The sequence below is a fragment of the Coenobita brevimanus genome, chromosome 70 (assembly GCF_032717465.1).
Source record: "Coenobita brevimanus isolate Jiangsu-jjx chromosome 70, ASM3271746v2, whole genome shotgun sequence".
NCBI lineage: Eukaryota > Metazoa > Arthropoda > Malacostraca > Decapoda > Coenobitidae > Coenobita > Coenobita brevimanus.
Window position 1 is genome coordinate 53,606,915 of NC_137023.1, and position 18,641 is coordinate 53,625,555.

Sequence of the window (18,641 nt, forward strand, 5' to 3'; positions counted from 1 at the left end):
GGGTCTGTCCTGGACTGAAGAAAATCGCCTGGCGGTAGGATGATATTCGAAATGTAGCTGTTAATAAGGCAGCACACAGCAAGACAAACAGATTATGTATGTGTGCGTATTTACCTAACTGTATTGTACAGGATCCCGTAGTGTTCAGTCAGCAATTAATTTATCGTTAAAGAAGATGGGAGAGAGAAGAGAGAGGTATATGTGAGCAGGAGAAGGGAGGTGAAGAGACTGGTGACGGAGAGTAAAAAGAAAGTCGATAAAGAATTTGGGAGGAATCTGAGTGTGAAATGGAGGGAGAGTAAGAAATTGTTTTGGAAGGAGGTAAAGAAAGTAAGGTAGTGTGAAAGAGGAAATAGCAGGGGAGTGAAAGATAGGAATAATAGATTGTTGGTGGAGAAGAGAGAGATTTTGAGGAGATGGAAGGAGCACGTTAAGGATTTGTTGAATGTAGAGAGTGAGAGCTGTGCAAGTATAAGTGGTTAGGGAATGGCTGGGAGAAGAAGAGATGAGTGGAAGGAGGATGAGGTTAGCAGGGCGGAAGTAGTGGAAGCAATGAAGAAGATAAAGATGGGAAAGGCCCCAGGAATTGATGGAGTGTGTGGTGAAATGCTGAGGTATGGGGGTGAGATTGTTGTGGAGTGGATATGGAAGTTGTGTAGATTGGCTTGGGAAGAGGGAAGGGTTCCAGAGGACTGGAAATCAGGTATAACTGTTCCTTTATTCAAAGGAAAAGGGGAGAGAGAAGTATGTGGTAACCATAGGGGTATTTGCCTTCTTAGTGTGGAGGGGAAAATATATGATACCATAGGGGTATTTGCCTTCTTAGTGTGGATGGAAAAATATATGGTAGAATACTCATTGATAGGGTTAGGCATATGACAGAGGAGCTAGTTGGAGAAGAACAAGGGGGATTTAGGGAGGGAAACGGATGTGTAGATCAGATATTTGTTCTAAGATGTTTAGTGGAGAAGATATCTAGGGAAGGGAAAGAAAGTGTATGCTGCCTTCATGGACTTGGAGAAAGCTTATGACAGAACAGATAGGCAAGGTATGTGAAAGGTATTAAGAATATATGGAGTGGAGGGGAAATTGTTGAGTGCTGTGAAGAGTATGTACGAAGGAGCTAGGGCTACGGTGAGAGAGGATGGTGAGCTGAGTGAGTTCTTTGATCTCAGTGTGGGACTGAAACAATGTTGTGTGATGTCTCCATGGCTGTTTAATATATACATGGATGGGGTTGTAAAGGATATTCAAGGCAGGGCAGTGGATGTGGGGGTGGCTCTAATGAATGAGGGTGAGATTTGGAAGATTCCGGTGTTGCTGTTTGCTGATGATACAGCATTGTTGAGTGAAGATGAATGGGAGTTGCAAGGTTTGGTGAATGAATTTGGGACAGTGTGTAGGAAGAGGAGTCTGAAAGTTAATGGAAACAAAAGTTATGGTGTTTGAGGGAAATGAAGTCACAGAATGTACAGTGAGGTTGGATGGTGAGGATATGGAGAATGTGAGTGCATTCAAGTACTTGGGTAGTGTGATGAGTAAGGATGGAACGTTGGCGGATGAAGTGCGTGAAAGGGTACAGCAGGGAAGGAAGGTTGTTAGTTCACTGAAAGCAATGATGAGAAATAGGGAGGTGAGTATGGAAGTTAAGAAGTCACTGCATGATAGTATTGTGATCCCTACCCTGACATATGGAAGCGAGGCGTGGACCTTGCAAGAGGGGAACGAATCAAGAGTGAGAGCAGTGGAAATGAGTTACTTGAGAGGAGCATGTGGAGTGACATGGAGGGACAGGTTGACGAATGAAGAAGTGAAGGAACGTTGTGGGGCGGATGTGGATGTGGTTGAGAAGATAAAGAGAAATACACTGAGGTGGTTTGGACATGTGGAGAGAATGGGTGTATGTAGGTGAGGTGGAGGGAGGAAGAGGGAGGGGTAAACCGAGGATGAGGTGGAGGGATGGAGTTGAGAGGTATATGAGAGAGGGGGAGTGAGCTGGTGGGAGGGTAGTCAATTGGTGGGTGACAGAGCGACTTGGATGCATTTTGTCTGCGGCCACCCTTTGCGGGATTAGGGTGTCGGGCTATAGATAGATAGACTTTATATGATTTTATACTTTGTGCACACACTAAGCCATCGGTTGACTTATTCCACTTCCGAATAAATCTACTTGGAATTCCAGACTCCATCATTCTTGGTTGTGTCTTTTTTTCCTCCTCACTGCATTGAAAATAAAATATGCCTATTGGATACACTCTTCTTCGTGGACAAACCTGAACATCGTTTTCGTACTTCTCTCTCTTCTCAGCTCAAACGACAGAAGACGAATGTGACGAAGCCTTTCCTGGTAATCCAAATTCTTTAAGACTGGATCCCTTCTGGTAATCACTCGCTGGATTTTCTCAGGCTTAAGTAATATGGTTTTTCATGTGTGGATTCCGTATAACTGAGGTGTACTCCAGACCTAAGACCTAGGTTATGAGTAGCTTGATCTCCTACTAAGGGCCATTAGGATATTTTTAACATCATTGGTGGGCCATACAAAATTATCAACTTAAAATCAACTGTAGCCCAGTACTTTATATCTCATCTCATCTCATCAGCCGTTTGAGTGTCCACTGCAGGACCGGCCTATTCCAACCGAAGCGGGGACGATACAGCCAATGTATCACTACCAAGTGGCTTAGGCTGTCTGGTAGAGATTGTATGTGGGGTGAGAAGTGCTTCTAAGTGTATTGTAGTGTTGGAGTGGCTTTGGATGTGTGTGTAGTCTGTGAACCAAGTGTAATCGGCCCGCGCAAGCCGACTGGGTGCAAGCATACTTTATAGTATGCGACACTGGTTCAACCACAGCACCCCTGATGTCCGCCAATGCAGAGTACGTGGCCTGAAGAACGCTCCCAAAGTTATAGATGGTGGGCATTAGTGCTGAAGTGGAACATAGAACTGTGTGTGACCCCTAAGAGGACTGCTGGGTATAAGAAAAAAATCCACTTGCCCTTCACATCCGTTTTTTTTTGGTAAAAAATCCAGTCACATAATATCCCTTTTGGCGCAGGAGAGTGCAAGGAAGAATGGTCCGAGGTTAAGGTGCAGTAGTACAGACCATTTAAAGGGAAAATTCGCAGGTCACTGTTTAGGATTTGAGTTGCTGAGCGTTAACCTCTTTATCACAATGACGTATTTTTACCGGCACTGCAAGACACCAGGCTAGACTGAGCAATGCTAGTTTGTCTTGTTTTTGTTTGTTGCTGTTTTGTTCTTGCTGTTGCTTATCATTTTGAAAGAGCACTGAAACCATTAATCCTACAGCAACCATTTTCGGAGAGTATGCTTTCATAACCCCACCACACTTCTCACCACAGATCCAGCTCATCCATCCATTTCTCTATTCCACTACCCTTTTCATTACCCGCTCCCGCGACACATTCAGTTTGGGAGGATATTTTGAAGTAAACCTGCAGTACACTCGAACCACTAATCCTATAACAGCCATTTTCACAGAGTACTGTACACCCTCTTGCTCAGCTCCACCGTCCACCAAGACTCCAGCCCATCCCGCCTATTCTTTATCTCACCCCGTCAATTTTTTACTGTTATTATTATTATTATTATTATTATTATTATTATTATTATTATTATTATTATTTACTCTCCCGTGACGGTTTCATGGATTGATGCAGGTCACGCGGTCTATGAACATATATATATATTTTTTTTTAGTCAAATGATTCCATTCAGACAGGGCAGTACAACGTTAATGAAGGGCATAGCGGAGGCTGTGTTTAACCCCTCCGTTTAAGGAAGTCTGACAGCAGCAAAAAATAATAAAATGAAAGTACCCGGAACTAATACAGTTACGTGCGACCACCAGACACTACGAATATCCCCTCCTCCACTTGCCTATCCCTCCACCTCTTCCTAATAAACCTTCCCTCTACCCCCCCATCCATCATCCCCTCCATCCTTTCCTCCAGTTATCCTGACAACCACCCAATATTCCCTCCCTCCCTTCACCTATCCTTCTCTCCTTCCAATCTTCACTTCACTCTTCCGTCCACTCATTCTTCTCTTCACCTTTCTTTCAGTCTACACTTCCTTCTCTCTACCCGTCCTTTCCTCTACTCTTTCATTCTTTATTCCGCTCCTCCATCCTTTTCTCCACACCTCCACCTTTTCTTTTACGTCTCCATACTTTCTTCCACCTTCAGTCCTTCCCTCCACCGTTCCATCTCTACTTTCACCCCTCGGTAATTCCCGTCACCCATCTATCCTTTTCTCCACCCCTTCATCCTTCCCTCCTCCCCACCACCCTTCCCTCCACCCTTTCATCGATCCTTCTACCCCTCCATCTTTCCCTTCACCCTTCCATCTTTCCGTCACCCCTCTATCTTTTCCTCCACCTCTTCCACCTTTCCTTCACCCCTCCGTCCTTTCCTCCACCCCTCCATCTTGCATTCACCCCTCCATCCTTCCCTTCACTCCTTCACGCCCACGGACAGGTACTTCCAGGAATCATTTTTTTTTTTTTTTGTCTCCGGCCGTGAGGAAAGACGGGATGAAAAAAGTATATACATTTTATATATATATATATATATATATATATATATATATATAATACGAAACGGGGTTGAATTAGACGGAAAGACGGGATGAAAAAAGTATATACATTTTATATATATATATATATATATATATATATATATATATATATATATAAAATACAAAACGGGGTTGAATTAGACGCTGCTGTGATGCCTTTTTTTATCTGTCACTGAGTTGCTTGTAACTCCCTCTCACTTCCCTCCCTTCCTCCCCCCCCCCTCTCTCTCTCTCTCTCTCTTTATACGCACGCACGCACGCATGTACAAACAAACAGGTACACACCAAGACATGTTTAATCTCTCACAAATCCTCCCTCTCTCTCTCTCTCTCTCTCTCTCTCATTCCAATGTTTTTGCCCTCTTTCCTCCCAACATCATGCCTTCAACCCAGTATTTCCTCCCCTACCTTATTTATCTCGCCAATACCTCCCTCATAGCGCCAACACTTATCCTCTTGTTCCTCCCCCCTTCCTCTCTCTCTCTCTCTCTCTCTCTCTCTCAGCTAAACCTTGAAACTTTTGCAGATTAGGAACGCACAAACGACCAAGGGTCATATTTTTAACTGGGACGGGAGATTTCGGTATGTGTGTGTGTGTGTGTGTGTGTGTGTGTGTGTGTGTGTGTGTGTGTGTGTGTGTGTGTGTGTGTGTGTGTGTGTGTGTGTGTCCATAATACTGCGTTGCTGTAGTACTGATATGATTTGCATGAGAGCATACTCGAGGACGTTTCATAGTAACGTGTGAGATAAATTACAGAGGCAAGAGCTGTTACGAAATCACCAGTGCGGACGTGATCCAGGAATTTCTGTATTTTTGCGTGGCGTCCCTCAGTCTTCTGGCATTCACTCTTCACTCATGCCTTTTTTCTTTTTTCTTTCTTTTTTTACGTTTATATTGTAATGTTTACCAGAACTGCGTTGGCCGTATTAAAGTCCCATGAGAAAATGTGTATGAAGCTTCTTGAGCTGAAACTGTGTGTGTAAAATGCTTGTTTACATTATTTCCCTTACTCTTATGGCCACAACTTTCGTGGAAATAATAGTGGCATGAAAAATAAAATATAAATATATGACGGAAGAAAATGACTTCTGAAAAACGTTAATAACCCTGGAGGCATAAAATTGATAGTTTCTCGCAAAGGTGGCGTCTTTTGTTATTATTATTGATTTTAACTTACAATTTCAGTCAGCCTGGGAGACACTGTAGGATATGAAGAGGTTAGAAGATATAGGTCTTACTGAACCCGCCACTACAAGGGAAACTCTTCGTACTCTTGTGCAGCACTCAGTATGACTCCTGTATTCCTTTGTCATCCTCAGCATTGTCTTTGCCTGGCCGAGTAATTACGCCTTGCTTTATGGCGCCTCGCACGGCTGGACGTGTAAGGGTGCACGTGAACTGCTGGCGGGGAGGACAGGAAGTTCCGTCTGGCTGGCTGTGCTAAGAAGGACAGGAAAATGTAGGCAGGGAATTGTTTTCTGTCTACTGTTTTCCGCCCGTCTGTACCTGCTGGCCAGCGTTACGACAAGAACAGGGACTATCGGGCGAAGACTCAATCAATTATTACGGACGTATGGTGAAATCTGAACCTCTTCAGTCGAATGCCATCTTCTTTATATCACTCTTGCTCTCTCCAGACGATTTAACTGAACTTAGGAGAAACTAACATTAACTGTTTAGCAAGAAAAAGGTCTCCTCTATAAGTAAAAACTCTCCTGCGTGTAGCAAGATTCTGCGTCTCCAGATCAGGATTAATCCATATATCAAATTTACAAAGTGAATCTGAGAATATCGTTGTCAACATAGCATGGGAGGCGATCGTTTGCATGCTGTGTGTATGTGAAGGGTTGTGTGTGGCAGCTGAATTTAGGCTTTTACGATATTAATTTTGTCTTTTCCATCATTCTTTTTTTTCTCTTTCTTTCTTTCGTGTGTTAAAGAAACTGGTCACATATACTGCCTCAGTTTTCTCTTATGTATAATTTGTAAACTACTTAATATCATTATGGTCTGCCTAGTATCAAAGAAGGGATTTTAAACATACTATACGCAGAAATTGTGTGGTCTGAAAGGCACACTAGGGAGACTCCTGAGCCGACGACAATGCATGCCAGATATTCATATCAGCTGGGTGTGAGTTAGCAGTTAGCGCTGTTAGTGTGATGATGTGTTAGTGTGCTGTTTAGTCATACCGCATTTTTTCTTCACTTAGCAACCACATAACCCGTTTCAGTTCAGTTGATGGCCATGTGTAATGATATCGGGAGCTCTATTTGACTGATAACCAAGGAGAAAAATTCCCTCTTTATTACTAAGACTCACTGACTTTAGTGCAACTACGGCTATATAGGTCAAGTTGTGGGAGTGGCACTGATTCGTCAAGATAAAAAACTGTATTTGAAGGAACGTTATGATGGTAAAGACACGCAATCACTGAATTATACTCGTATGTACACAACGAAACTTGGTCGATATTTAGGACTCACGAACTCGATTCATTTCAGGTGGAAAAAACTGGACCCCTATGATAAATGTGCGTTTTTTCTAACCCTTTCAATCATAATGACGTCTTTAAATTCAGTCTTGCCATCTCCAGACGATGTCAGTTAACCCAGGGGAGGCTTCTTAAAACCGAATGATTTTTTTTTTCTCTGACAGTGGCAAGCATGTACATTAAGAAATCGTCATTCGATTGAAGAGACAAACCGCAGCAGTAAAATGTGAAAGAATGAAAGTTACATACCTTTAGATTGTTGTAATTTCAAAATGAATGAAGTGTTTCAATAGCTACAATGCACTACACATAAAGCAACTGCCCCAGTCACCCTCACTGAAGGTATAATACACGGGACCCGTATTCATAGACGATCTTGACCCATTTTTGCGATAATACACAATGCCGTCAACTGTTGTCATGAATAATCTCATGTTCCATTTTTTCTCACAAATATCCACTGTAGATCGTCTGTAATGTTTATGAGTTAAGGAGAATAAACAAACGATCCTGAACACAGTTTTAGTTCAAGGAAGGCTGAATACGGCCTGGTATTTGGACACGGGAAAGGAACACGAGCGCGATCTGCACAGAGTTACCGACCAGGGACCACTGTGTGTATGGCGGATTGGCGGGTCATGGGGGCTGGCCTGGCTGCCTTCATACCTCACTCTCCCGGGGGACTGTGACAAGTTCTAACATACCCACCCCCACCCCTCCACACACACACACACACACACACACACACACACACACACACACACACTTTGTAATTTTGAATGAACGATATATGAATTATACCTTTATATGGAAGAGTTGTTTTTCCATTATTTAAAACAGTATATAAATTTGCGCTGTGAATTCTGGGCATGATACACACATACTGAGATTGTATTTGTTATAAGCATACTAAACATCAAATACAATTTTAGAATGTGCGCATAATCAATCAATTTCGGTTTCAGTCCGTGGAAGTTATTCATTTCTTATAATTCACTGATTAATTTATTCATCATGGGAGAGGATCCTAGCTGGGAAGAGTTTAATGACTACAAATTCCTTCAGTACCAAGAGTCTCCCATAAGCCAATTAAATTCTGGTGACAACAAGATTAAAGCAAACGACGCCATGTCAGTGAAGGTGGCTGACCGGAGGAACCATGTCCTCATATAGTCTGTCTTTCCTGAAAATTTCATAAACGTGATATTCGTATATGGACTTACTTTACTTCTTTCGAACAAATCGTGGCACTCTGGCACTAATACACGAAGGGGATAAAGAATTGCAGGCACCAGAAAAATTACGACACTTAGTAGGGGAATTATACCAAACATGGACAAATTGTTTATTCAGAAGAAAAAATAATTACAGCCTGAGTGGCGTTTGTACGTTCTGAATAAACATTTTTTTTTTTCTTTCCCCCTAAGTATGTATAGTTACCCCCTCTGGTCGGTTCACGGCACTTGGAAACATAACACACACTTGGTACTCACCTAACCGCCGGCCGCCACACACACAAACACTCGTACAAGCACTCCGCGTCGCTGTGGTAGTCTCGGGAGCTTAGGCAGGCAGGAGGTCACCGCGGTAAGGCACCTCGCTGTCTGCCGCGCTCGTGTTCAGCTGAGGGGACGTCCCGATCGAGGCCTGCGCGAGTTCCCCTTCCCACTTCCACGCACACCCCCGTTTTCTGCGGTATGTCCCGGAAAAGGCAGGTTCCTTATTTACAAACACACTTTAGTTTCTGGCGCATATGATATTGCTTCTTTATATCTCTTGCCTTCATTCATACAGCCACCAAGCACTTCGCAGCCAAACCACAATAGGGCAAATTCTTTACCTGGCAAATTACTACTAACAAAATTATTTCTAATACTAGCTAACTATTATGAACGCTTGTTTACTCCGGTTACTGCTTAAGTTCTTTGATAATTACAGTCCCAGGAGATAAGAGGATGGGGTGGTTCGCGGTATTGACGCCGCGTTTCAGGTTTCCTTCAATGTAAAATCAATATTAGATTAACTCCAGCTCGTTCGCGTGCCGTCGGCCAGATTAGCAGTAGATCACCACACACTGTGAATATTGGGGGAGGGGATGAGGTATTACACTCCTTTCACTTTGACTTAAAATTGCCGTCTTTACATCTTGAATGCTGAAATGCAACATTAGATTAACAACAGAATAAAGCTAGTTACGAAGAAGTGCTAAGGGATAAATTGCAGAGTCTCAGTATTTTTTTCCCAGCACTGAACTATCTGGAATCAGCTGCAGAAGGACCAAAACCTGAGCAATATTATGGTAACTGAACTATGCCTTAGTCCTTCCCTTTGCTACTACAGAAAGTTATTATCATACATCAAGAACGTATTTCAAAGTATCGCAACTCTTCTCATGCAAGTGGTAATTTAAACTGGTGGTACACTGCCAAATTAGCTTAATGGGTAGCAATAGTAATTAAGCAGTTCCTAATGACTGCACAAATGTCATTAAGACAGATAATAACTATGGGTTTAATAACTTACGATGCTATGCGATCTCCATCTCACTTCCCGGTACGACTGCTAGGCTCTGTGTATTTCCCCTCTTGTCCCTGTTCATCCATTAGTATAATTAGCGACCCGAATGTACACCAGTTAATGTGGGTCGTGTTCTAAGGAATGTTTCTGACTTCGCAAAATCTGATTGTCTATTTTTAACACCCTTTATGCAGTCGATAGAGATTAAGCTAACCTTTCTTCTAAAAAAAAAAATGCAAACGATTGAGCGGAGGTAAGATATTGATCTTTTCGAACGGTAGACTGCTCTTTACACACACACACACACACACACACACACACACACACACACACACACACACACACACACACACACACACACACAGCTGGCGGCAACAGCCATTGAGGGAACACGATACATTAACATCCATACATCCAGATTTCGCAGGAAATTTGTGTAGACCAACTTTTTCTGCATAATTACGCCTGAGAGTCACTTTAAGACCCTTCCCTCCCTCCCGCCTTCCCTGCCAACCTGCTGCCGCCATAAACTTGGAACCCGCCTGCAGCTGACATACTTACGGCACCCTGAGGAGCTCGCCTTAAAAATTTCCCCTTCTGTACGTTATGAATTTGGCTGTTTTGTTGGGTTTGTTTGGAAGCAACAAGTTTATGCTTGAGTTTCATTTTTCCTTCATAGACTTGGAAAAAAGATATTGTAACGCAAAACAGTTAAAATCCAAGAGGTGACCAGGGGCGTTTGAATAATCTAAGTGTTGCGTGGGAGGTACAGTGGTCTTCTAAGGCTTACTGGATTTCGGCTATGGTTGTCTAGCCTGTGACCCTCTTAGGTACCAGCTTCTGAGGCTCGCACAGGGGCATTAAAAGATTTGCTTCCGTTTCAACAACCCATATTCGCTATTATACAGCCTACGGGAAAAGTCTTTCTGTGAAAGAATTAGAATCACTCTCCATTAGTCTCTTCAGGGACGATATCTACTTTATTTTCTTCATGTTAGCACCAGACAATAATATGCAGCTTAGAGGAAGACTTTGCCGTACAAAGAGGTAAAACTACAGTACCAATTCTAGTTTTTCAGACTTACAATAAATTTGCAAAGTATATGAGGGAAGGCGGCTTGGTGTGGTGTCAAGAAATGACATAAAGCATCTTGGAGGTATTTTCCTGGCCTGCCCTGGATGAATTTTGGAACTAGGCATTTGGCAATAGTTAGACGGAGACATACAGATAGACAGATAAACAAATAGGTGAATATTTTCCAAATCCTCGTCGGTATCGTAAGAATAATTTTTGTGTCTGATTATTCACTAGAAAAAATTAATTGTAGGTACTGTAATTATATTCTGACCACTTTCACGTGACTTGAAAATGCCATTTTTCTTTGCTGAGCTGTGACAAGAGTTTAATACTGAAAAATAATATGCTAGTCATGAGAAAGTGCTTTAGAAAGGATATAGATCAAACATATTTTCTGACTCTGGCACTGAGCTAAAGATAATGGGCTGCAAATGTACGAAAATCACCGCCTGTCTAAGGTGGACGAACTAGAGTGCATGACCGTCTTGTCGTCGCTAAAGAGGCCCTACCAGAGAGACAATCCATTCAGTTTGAAAGCATGATTATATTTACTTCCACACTATGAAGTACTTTTGATTACATTCTCGCCATCTCCTAACGAATGTTTTTAAAATTTAGGTTAAACATTTGGGAGTGAAAAAGGTTAATGAAGGTTTTACATAATCTTCCCAGTTCGAATAGTTTCTCCATATCTGAGTATAATCGGCTGGGATTAGAATTACTCCTTTCAATATAATGGCGTTTCATACTGTGTTCATATTGCCGACAGGCTATTTTATTCACCTTAGGAGAAGCCTTTCAAAGTAACAGCGCTGAAGAATGAAGAAGCTTCTGCATCAGTTAATGAATTTCTTACAAGTATTAGAAGAATAGCGGACGCGTTGTGGTCAGGTTGGTTAAGGCGCTACGACAGGAAGTCACCCCTAATAGTCTAAATCCAAGGGGTGACTGAGGCTTACTTGTGCTCATAATACCATTGAGGAGAGAGTTATTGGTCACTAGCCTTAGCCGTGTGGACCAAGTTATTCCGACGCCCCTGTGCTCCTGATGGGACAAAAGTACTGGGTGATTGATGAATGGATCGAAAGAATGGTGGCTGAAAATGCTAAAATGCTTGGTGATCTGGTGGTTTAGAGAATCAGGTGAACTAAGGTCGTGGGGCTACTGCATCTAGTTTCAGAAAAAAAAAAAAATGTTCTTTAATCAAGTAATGTCACCAGAAACGTCGACTGTTCATACTGTACCGATATACCTTTAAGTGTTCTTGACTACGGTAGTCTGTTCTCGAGCCCCTATGATTTCGAAGGTGTCAAAATGGTGTACTGTGTGTGTGTGTGTGTGTGTGTGTGTGTGTGTGTGTGTGTGTGTGTGTGTCTGTCTGTCTGTCTGTCTGTCTGTCTGTGTCTGTGTGTTTTATGAGGTTTCTGCATGGCAAGGAATGTGATCTGGTTCACGGGGGAGGGGGTCCTGGGTAGAATTCACCATTGCATGGGACTTTACGGGTTCTGGGTAAGATTGGATGCAGGCTGTCGGCATTACGTCACCTCTCTGACAGAATATAAAGTCCATCTTGATAAAACATGATAAAACACACACACACACACACACACACACACACACACACACACACACACACACAGAAAGATATAATGATATTAGTTACCACAATCACCACCACCACCAGCACCACCATCGTCATGGGGTACTAGGAAACTTATAACCAGAGTTCCTCTCGACTGATTTATTTCCCTGCTTATAACACCTACTTGCGCGTACGATTTTTTTTTTTTTTTTGTATGTGTTTTTAATTCAGGCAATTTTGATGTGTTCTTAGCCAACCTTCCTGGACGAGTTAAAGGGAATCCAGTGGGTTGTTCCCCATTGGTCAAGCGTCAGGTTACTTGGCAAGATTAGCCCAAACAATTCTGGATCCCACTATGGCTAATGTTTTTCTCTGCTTTAGGGAGAAGAAATGGCTGGATAGTTGTCTTGTATACTTTAAACCCATCTCTTATCGCAGATACGTGGATGACACCCTACTTATATTTCAGGATGAAGGCCATGTTCCAGTCTTTCTGAACTACCTTAATAAACATCAGAATATAAAATTTACCATGGAATCTGAAATTAACGGTAAACTCCCTTTCCTTGATTTATTAATACAGATGTTAAATGGCACTCTGGTTATGTCTGTATATCGTAAGCCTACTTTCTCAGGTTTGGGTACTAGCTTTTTTAGTTACTGTCCATTTATTTTTAAGATGAATGCAATTAGAACACTTTTGTACAGATTTTCGGCAATAGACCAATTGTAGAACACAGGTATTGCTTTTTGAGTGCTGTCTTTGATCATTTCTTTATTACTAAATTTATTAATTAATACATTTACGTATTTATTGATTTATTTGTTATGTATTTGAGTTGGTCCAATATTCATCCTAAGAACACCATGTGACACCACAAACCATTATAGTCATGTTAGTACAACATCAACAGCTGCTGTTAATACTACTACTACTACTACTACTACTTCTACTACTACCGGTACTACTCCTACTACGAATAATAATAAAATAATAATAATAACAAAATACACGTGAACAATTCAGCAAATAGCTAATGGGACCTCAAAAAGTGATTAAGAAGTGAAATGAGGAAAGCAAAGTGAAGTGTGAGAGTGAGGCCAGCAGCGAGTGAATAATGGCCGGGGAAGTTGATGATTACGCCAAGTTATAGGGGAGGGGAGGGGACGATTGAGGGGTGGGGGAGATGAGGGTGGCAGGATCAGGAGGGGGGGGGAGAGTGCGAAGGGGAGTGATTGGAAAGATGAAGAGAGAGAGGGAAGAAGGGTGTGTGGGTGTTGGAAGAGAGAGGGGGAAGATAAGGAGAAAGGGGGAAAGGAAAGGAAGGGTGGGAGCGAGGTAAGAGGGGTTAGAGGAGAGAAGAAGAAAAAAGAGTGGGGAGGATTGTAAACGTGTGTCTGTGTGTGTATGTGTGTGTGTGTGTGTGTGTGTGTGTGTGTGTGTGTGAGAGAGAGGGAGAATTATGAGGTGAGGAGAGTAGAGGGTGGGAAGAAGTACGGTGTTTAACAGGTAAATAAACGAAAGAAAGGATAAGGAGAAATTAGGGGAAGCAAGAAACAGATGCGAGAGTAACAGAGAAGAAGGCAAAGCGAGGAAGGAAAGCGAGAGGTAAAGAGGAAGAGAGGATAAAGGAAGAGAAAATGTGAGAAAAGAAACTGCTAATGAAGGAGTGAAGGAGTAGGAGGGGTGAAGAAAGGGAAGGCATGAAGGAGTGTGGGAGGAAGAAGAAGAGACGGAAAAAAAGAGAGGAAAAGACGATAAAGAGATAAGAACCGGGGAATAGAAATGAAGTGAAGGGAAGAAATTAAGAAGAGAGGAAGGAAAAATTAAGAAAATAAAGGATAGAAAAGGGAAGATAGGGAGGTTGGAAGAGTACAATGAGGAAATTTGAGGAAAGGTGGGAGGGGAGTCGTAGATATAGAAAGGAAGGGAAGAGAAGAGTAGAAAGAAAGAAAGATGTAAAGTAAGAAATAAAGCTGATGGATAACATGGCAGATGGGTCAAGAGGAAAGGAGGGTAGTGAAGACGGGGCGAGGAAGGGGAAGAGTGATAGAGACGAAGAGAGGCGAAGAATATGAAGATCGGGAAATGATAAAGGGAAGTAGTGAAAGAGCTGAGCAAACGGGTGACGGGGAGACATGAAAGAGTGCGTGAGAAAAGGAAGGGGTGAAGGGAGAGAGAGAGAAAGCAAAGGAGGAAAAGTCGGAGAGAAGAGAGATCAAGGAGTGGACGAAACGAGGGAATAGGTAGAAATTAGGGAAACGGAGCCAAAAAAGATGGACGACTGAAGAAAAAAGAGGAGGAAGACAAAGAGACACGTAAGGGAAGAGGGAGAAAAAGGAAGGCAAGGGAAGAGGAGCGGAGGTGAGTACATGGGAAGTACGGATAATAGAGGTGGGTTATCAGCCGGGATGAAATTAATCACATAAGGAATCCAACCTATTTGTGGAGGAAAAGGGATAGAAAAGATGGGAGATCTGGAATGCGGGAGGGGAAGAGGAGTAAGAAAATGAGGTTAAGAAATGAGAGGAGAGTGGTTGAAGAGAAATGAGAAAAACGGGAGAAGGGGAAAGGCAGACTGAGGGGGAAAGAATGAGAAAACATAAGATCAGTAACCATCGACTTCAGGAAGGCCATGGCGAAGGACAGTCAATTTTCACTGGGTCCTATTTTGACTATAGAACACAACCCGAAATAATCGATGTTACATCCAGATCCTTATTTTTCCTACAGGCTGACCAAGGAATAGAGAGAAACTTGACTGAGGAAGAAGTTAGAAGAGAGGCAAGGGGAGGGGGATGGAGACGAAAGCGTACGGGAGGGAAGGAAAGCGAAAGGTGAAGTGAGGATACAAGCCGAGGAAGTGAATAAGATAAAAGGGAAAAGGGAATAAGGACAGTCACGACAAAGGAGGGAAGAACTGACTCTAAGGATGAGGGATGTGAGGGGGGTGACAGGGTTATGGGAAGACAGGGGAAGGCTGCACAAGATGGGGAGAGGTGAGGGGAGAGAAGCAGAGGGAGGAGAGTGAAGGAGGGTGAATGTTGTTAGTGCAAATAAAAATTGTAGAGAAAAACAAAGAAAGAAAGAGGATAAGGGGATAGAAGGGCTAGAAGGACAGCAAGGCAAAGTTGATAAGCAGTAATTGAAAGTGTTAACTGACTAGTGGAAATGTGTGTGTGTGTGTGTGTGTGTGTGTGTGAGAGAGAGAGAGAGAGAGAGAGCACCATCGGTAAATATTCCTCAGAGATTTTAAGACCCTCTGAAAGCATATGATCCATCGATATATTAATAGCAAAGAAAAGAATAACACGAACTTCCCGAGCTGGGAGGCTGGGCGGGTATCCAGGTTGTCGTTGGCAGGGATGGGGGACACTGGGGGAGGTGTGGAAAGCAGACTCTCCACGTTGTTTACAGCAATACAGGGATAGGCAGGGGGAGGCGGTGGCTGAATCGGTAGAGTGGTGACCTCAGCCTTAATGGGCCAAGATTCGAATCCCTGCTACGGCCGGGAAGAGTTAAAGAATCTGAATTTCATCAAGGCTGACTTTACTGATGCACCATAAGACCCGCCACACTGTCGTAAAAACATTCCCGCTAAACCCAACACACCAGTCCTATATGAGACAGCCCTAGCATGTAATCAGTTTGGACAGTGGGTGTTTGCGCCGATGTGGTGACATGTGGTGAAGGACGTAAGAGGACTGCTAGGTTTCAGGGAACGGGCTGTTAAACCTACTGTATGCCCAGAGTCGGAGACATTATAAAAAGTAGCTCGATAAATAGGTAGAATTACAGATAACTATAGATAGACAGATAGATTGATAGATAAGGAGAGAGAGAATTATAGACGGACAGATAGACAGATTGAGAGTAAGATGGACAAACTGACAGACATTCAGAGAGAAATGGGTAAACTGAATGATAAGGAGGTAGACAGATATAGACAGACCGAGAAAGACATAGGTATGAAAGTAGTTAATTTTACAGATAGATACATACAGAGGTAGACAGCTATATAGGTAGATAGATAGACAGCTATATAGGTAGATAGAGAGATTGATAGGCAAGATCGAAGCGCAAATAAAAAAAAAAAGGCAATTAAATAGAGAACCTAAATAAACCCATAACCCAGCAAAGGCAGGCAGCCAGAGACATCAAACACAGGGCAAGGGTAAGTGATGTGACAAAGGAGAGAGAGAGAGAGAGAGAGAGAGAGAGAGAGAGAATCCAGGGCCAGAAAAGAAGACTAGCAGAAAGAGAAAAAAAAGGGAAGGAAAGAAGGGAAAGAGGGAGGTGAAGGAAACAGCCCTGACTAACCTAGAAGTAACAACATGTTTTCATTACCCTTTTACGAGGGGCAAATCCCTCAGATGGGACGCTGCTAGGCTTAATGGGCCAGGTGTAAAGGGACAGGTGTGGAGGGACAGGCGTAGAGGGCAGGTGTGGAAGGCCGCGTGCGATGGGTCATATATGGAGAGGTAGGTGTGGAGGGTCACGTGTGGGGGACAGGTTTGAGGAGGAAGGAGTGTAGGGTCAAGTGTGAAGCAAGTGTAGAGTTAGAAAGGTAGTTGAAGGTGAGCAGGTGTAGATATGGAGCCTTTAAGGAATGATATACGTGAATGCGAATAATTATGAGTTACTGTCAAGGCTGAAATTGTGACACTATGATAAATGACTGGTGTGAATGACGCAGGTGTGGTGAGGTAAGTATGGTGAGACAGGTGTAGTGAGACTAGTGTGGGGAGGTTGTGGTGAATAAAGTAGGTGTGGTGGGGTAGTGATGTTAGTGAGGTGAGATACGGAAGTGGTGTGAGAGGCAGGTGTTACAAGGCAGTGGTATGGGTGAGGCAGGTGTGATAATAAGGCAGTGGTGTGAGTGAAGGTGTGATGAGGCAGATGTAGTGGGACAGATGTGAGGAGGTAATGATGTGAGTGAGGCAGGCGAGTGAGAGAGGTGTGGTGAAGCAGGTGTGATAAGATAGTGCTGTGAGGGAGGGCGTGTGGTGAGGTAGGTGTGCGAGAGAGGTGTGATGAAGCAGTGTGGTGTGAGTGAGGCAGACGTAGTGAGGCAGAGGTCATGGGGGAGGTGAGGTGAGGCGAGACAGGTATGGTGAGCAGGTGAGGTGAGGCAGGCGTGGGAAGGCTATTATTCTCATGTAAGGTAAGGTTGTTTGGACGATAATGGAAGCAGGATAAACCCTCCCTCTTGTCCCCCTTCTCCTAATCAGCTCCCCTCAGACAATTTGTCTCTCTTATGACATCCTAACCTGTGACATTTAAACCCGGACTTTGCCTCCCGGTTACTCCATCTCCCCTCCCGGACTCACCTCCACTCTGATATCTCCCCTCCAATATGCATTATCTCCCTCCCGGACTCACCCCCCACTGCCATATGTTCCCCTCCCCTATCATGCCATACCCTCCATCCAAACTCGGACTCGTGACTTCTTCCCACTCTGACATTTATGCCTTGGACTTTTGCCAGTGTGACAATTTAACTCTTACAATCTTATCACGTAGTTTAATAATGCTTTAGGGCTATTGCTTTCTCCAAACTATTTTCCTCAGCTCTGGAGAGGCTTTATGAATGAAGGGGCTATAACTATCCTTTATCAATTCCTTCTCCACCAGAGACCAATCCATCCTAAAAAAAAAAAATAATAATAATAATAATCAGTTGGCAGTAATAAGAAAAAAAAAATCCAACAATACGTCATTCGAGAAAAGAGGCAAATATGCATATAAAGTCAGTTCATTTATAGTCTGTGTTGCTATACATTCGTACATATTGATTATCATGGGCTGTTTAAGAAAGTGGTGGGCGATGCTACGTGGATCACACTCCTTGGAAGTTGTGTCTGCGAGTCATACTCTACCCAGTTGATGGGCATCGCTGACTCATGGCACTGACGACGCTGAGAAGCAGAGGATGTCCTGCCTGTGTACAAGCAATGTGAAGCATCCGGTGGTCTAGTGCGTAGCGTGTTGGGCTTCACCGGGTGGTACTCCTTCCTCAGCACCAGCAGGAAGGCCCAAGTATCTATGATATCCCTCCATGGATCTGTTAACGCTCTCGGGGTCCGTTACTTATTCTCAGATTAATAAAACCGGCTAGCGTTACTTGGAATAAAATACTAGAGAAGATACCATGATAGAGATCATTCGTGGGAGACAGGTAGTCGTCCAGTCATTATTATTCCAGCACTGTGCTTAAAATTTTGGTAAATGTCTGACCATGTGTGGTGGGTGAGTCGTACAGTGTAAGCGTTTGCCAGGTAGTGGACGGTGGGTTGCAGCTGAGGTGGTAGTTTAGTTCGATAATCTCGGAACTTCCCTCAAAACAGTCAGGTGTAACAAACGCTA

The 18,641-nt window shown here is 43.2% G+C and overlaps 1 protein-coding gene across 1 annotated transcript in view; it reads right to left on the reverse strand.

Annotated features, from left to right (window-relative positions):
• Positions 1-8,675, reverse strand: part of LOC145406449 (uncharacterized) — a 137,817-nt gene extending 129,142 nt beyond the window's left edge. The window contains exon 1 of the mRNA XM_080277605.1: positions 8,591-8,675. The gene's annotated coding sequence lies outside the window, so the exon portion shown is untranslated. The remainder of the gene's footprint in view (positions 1-8,590) is intronic.
• Between the last annotated feature and the right edge of the window lie 9,966 nt (positions 8,676-18,641).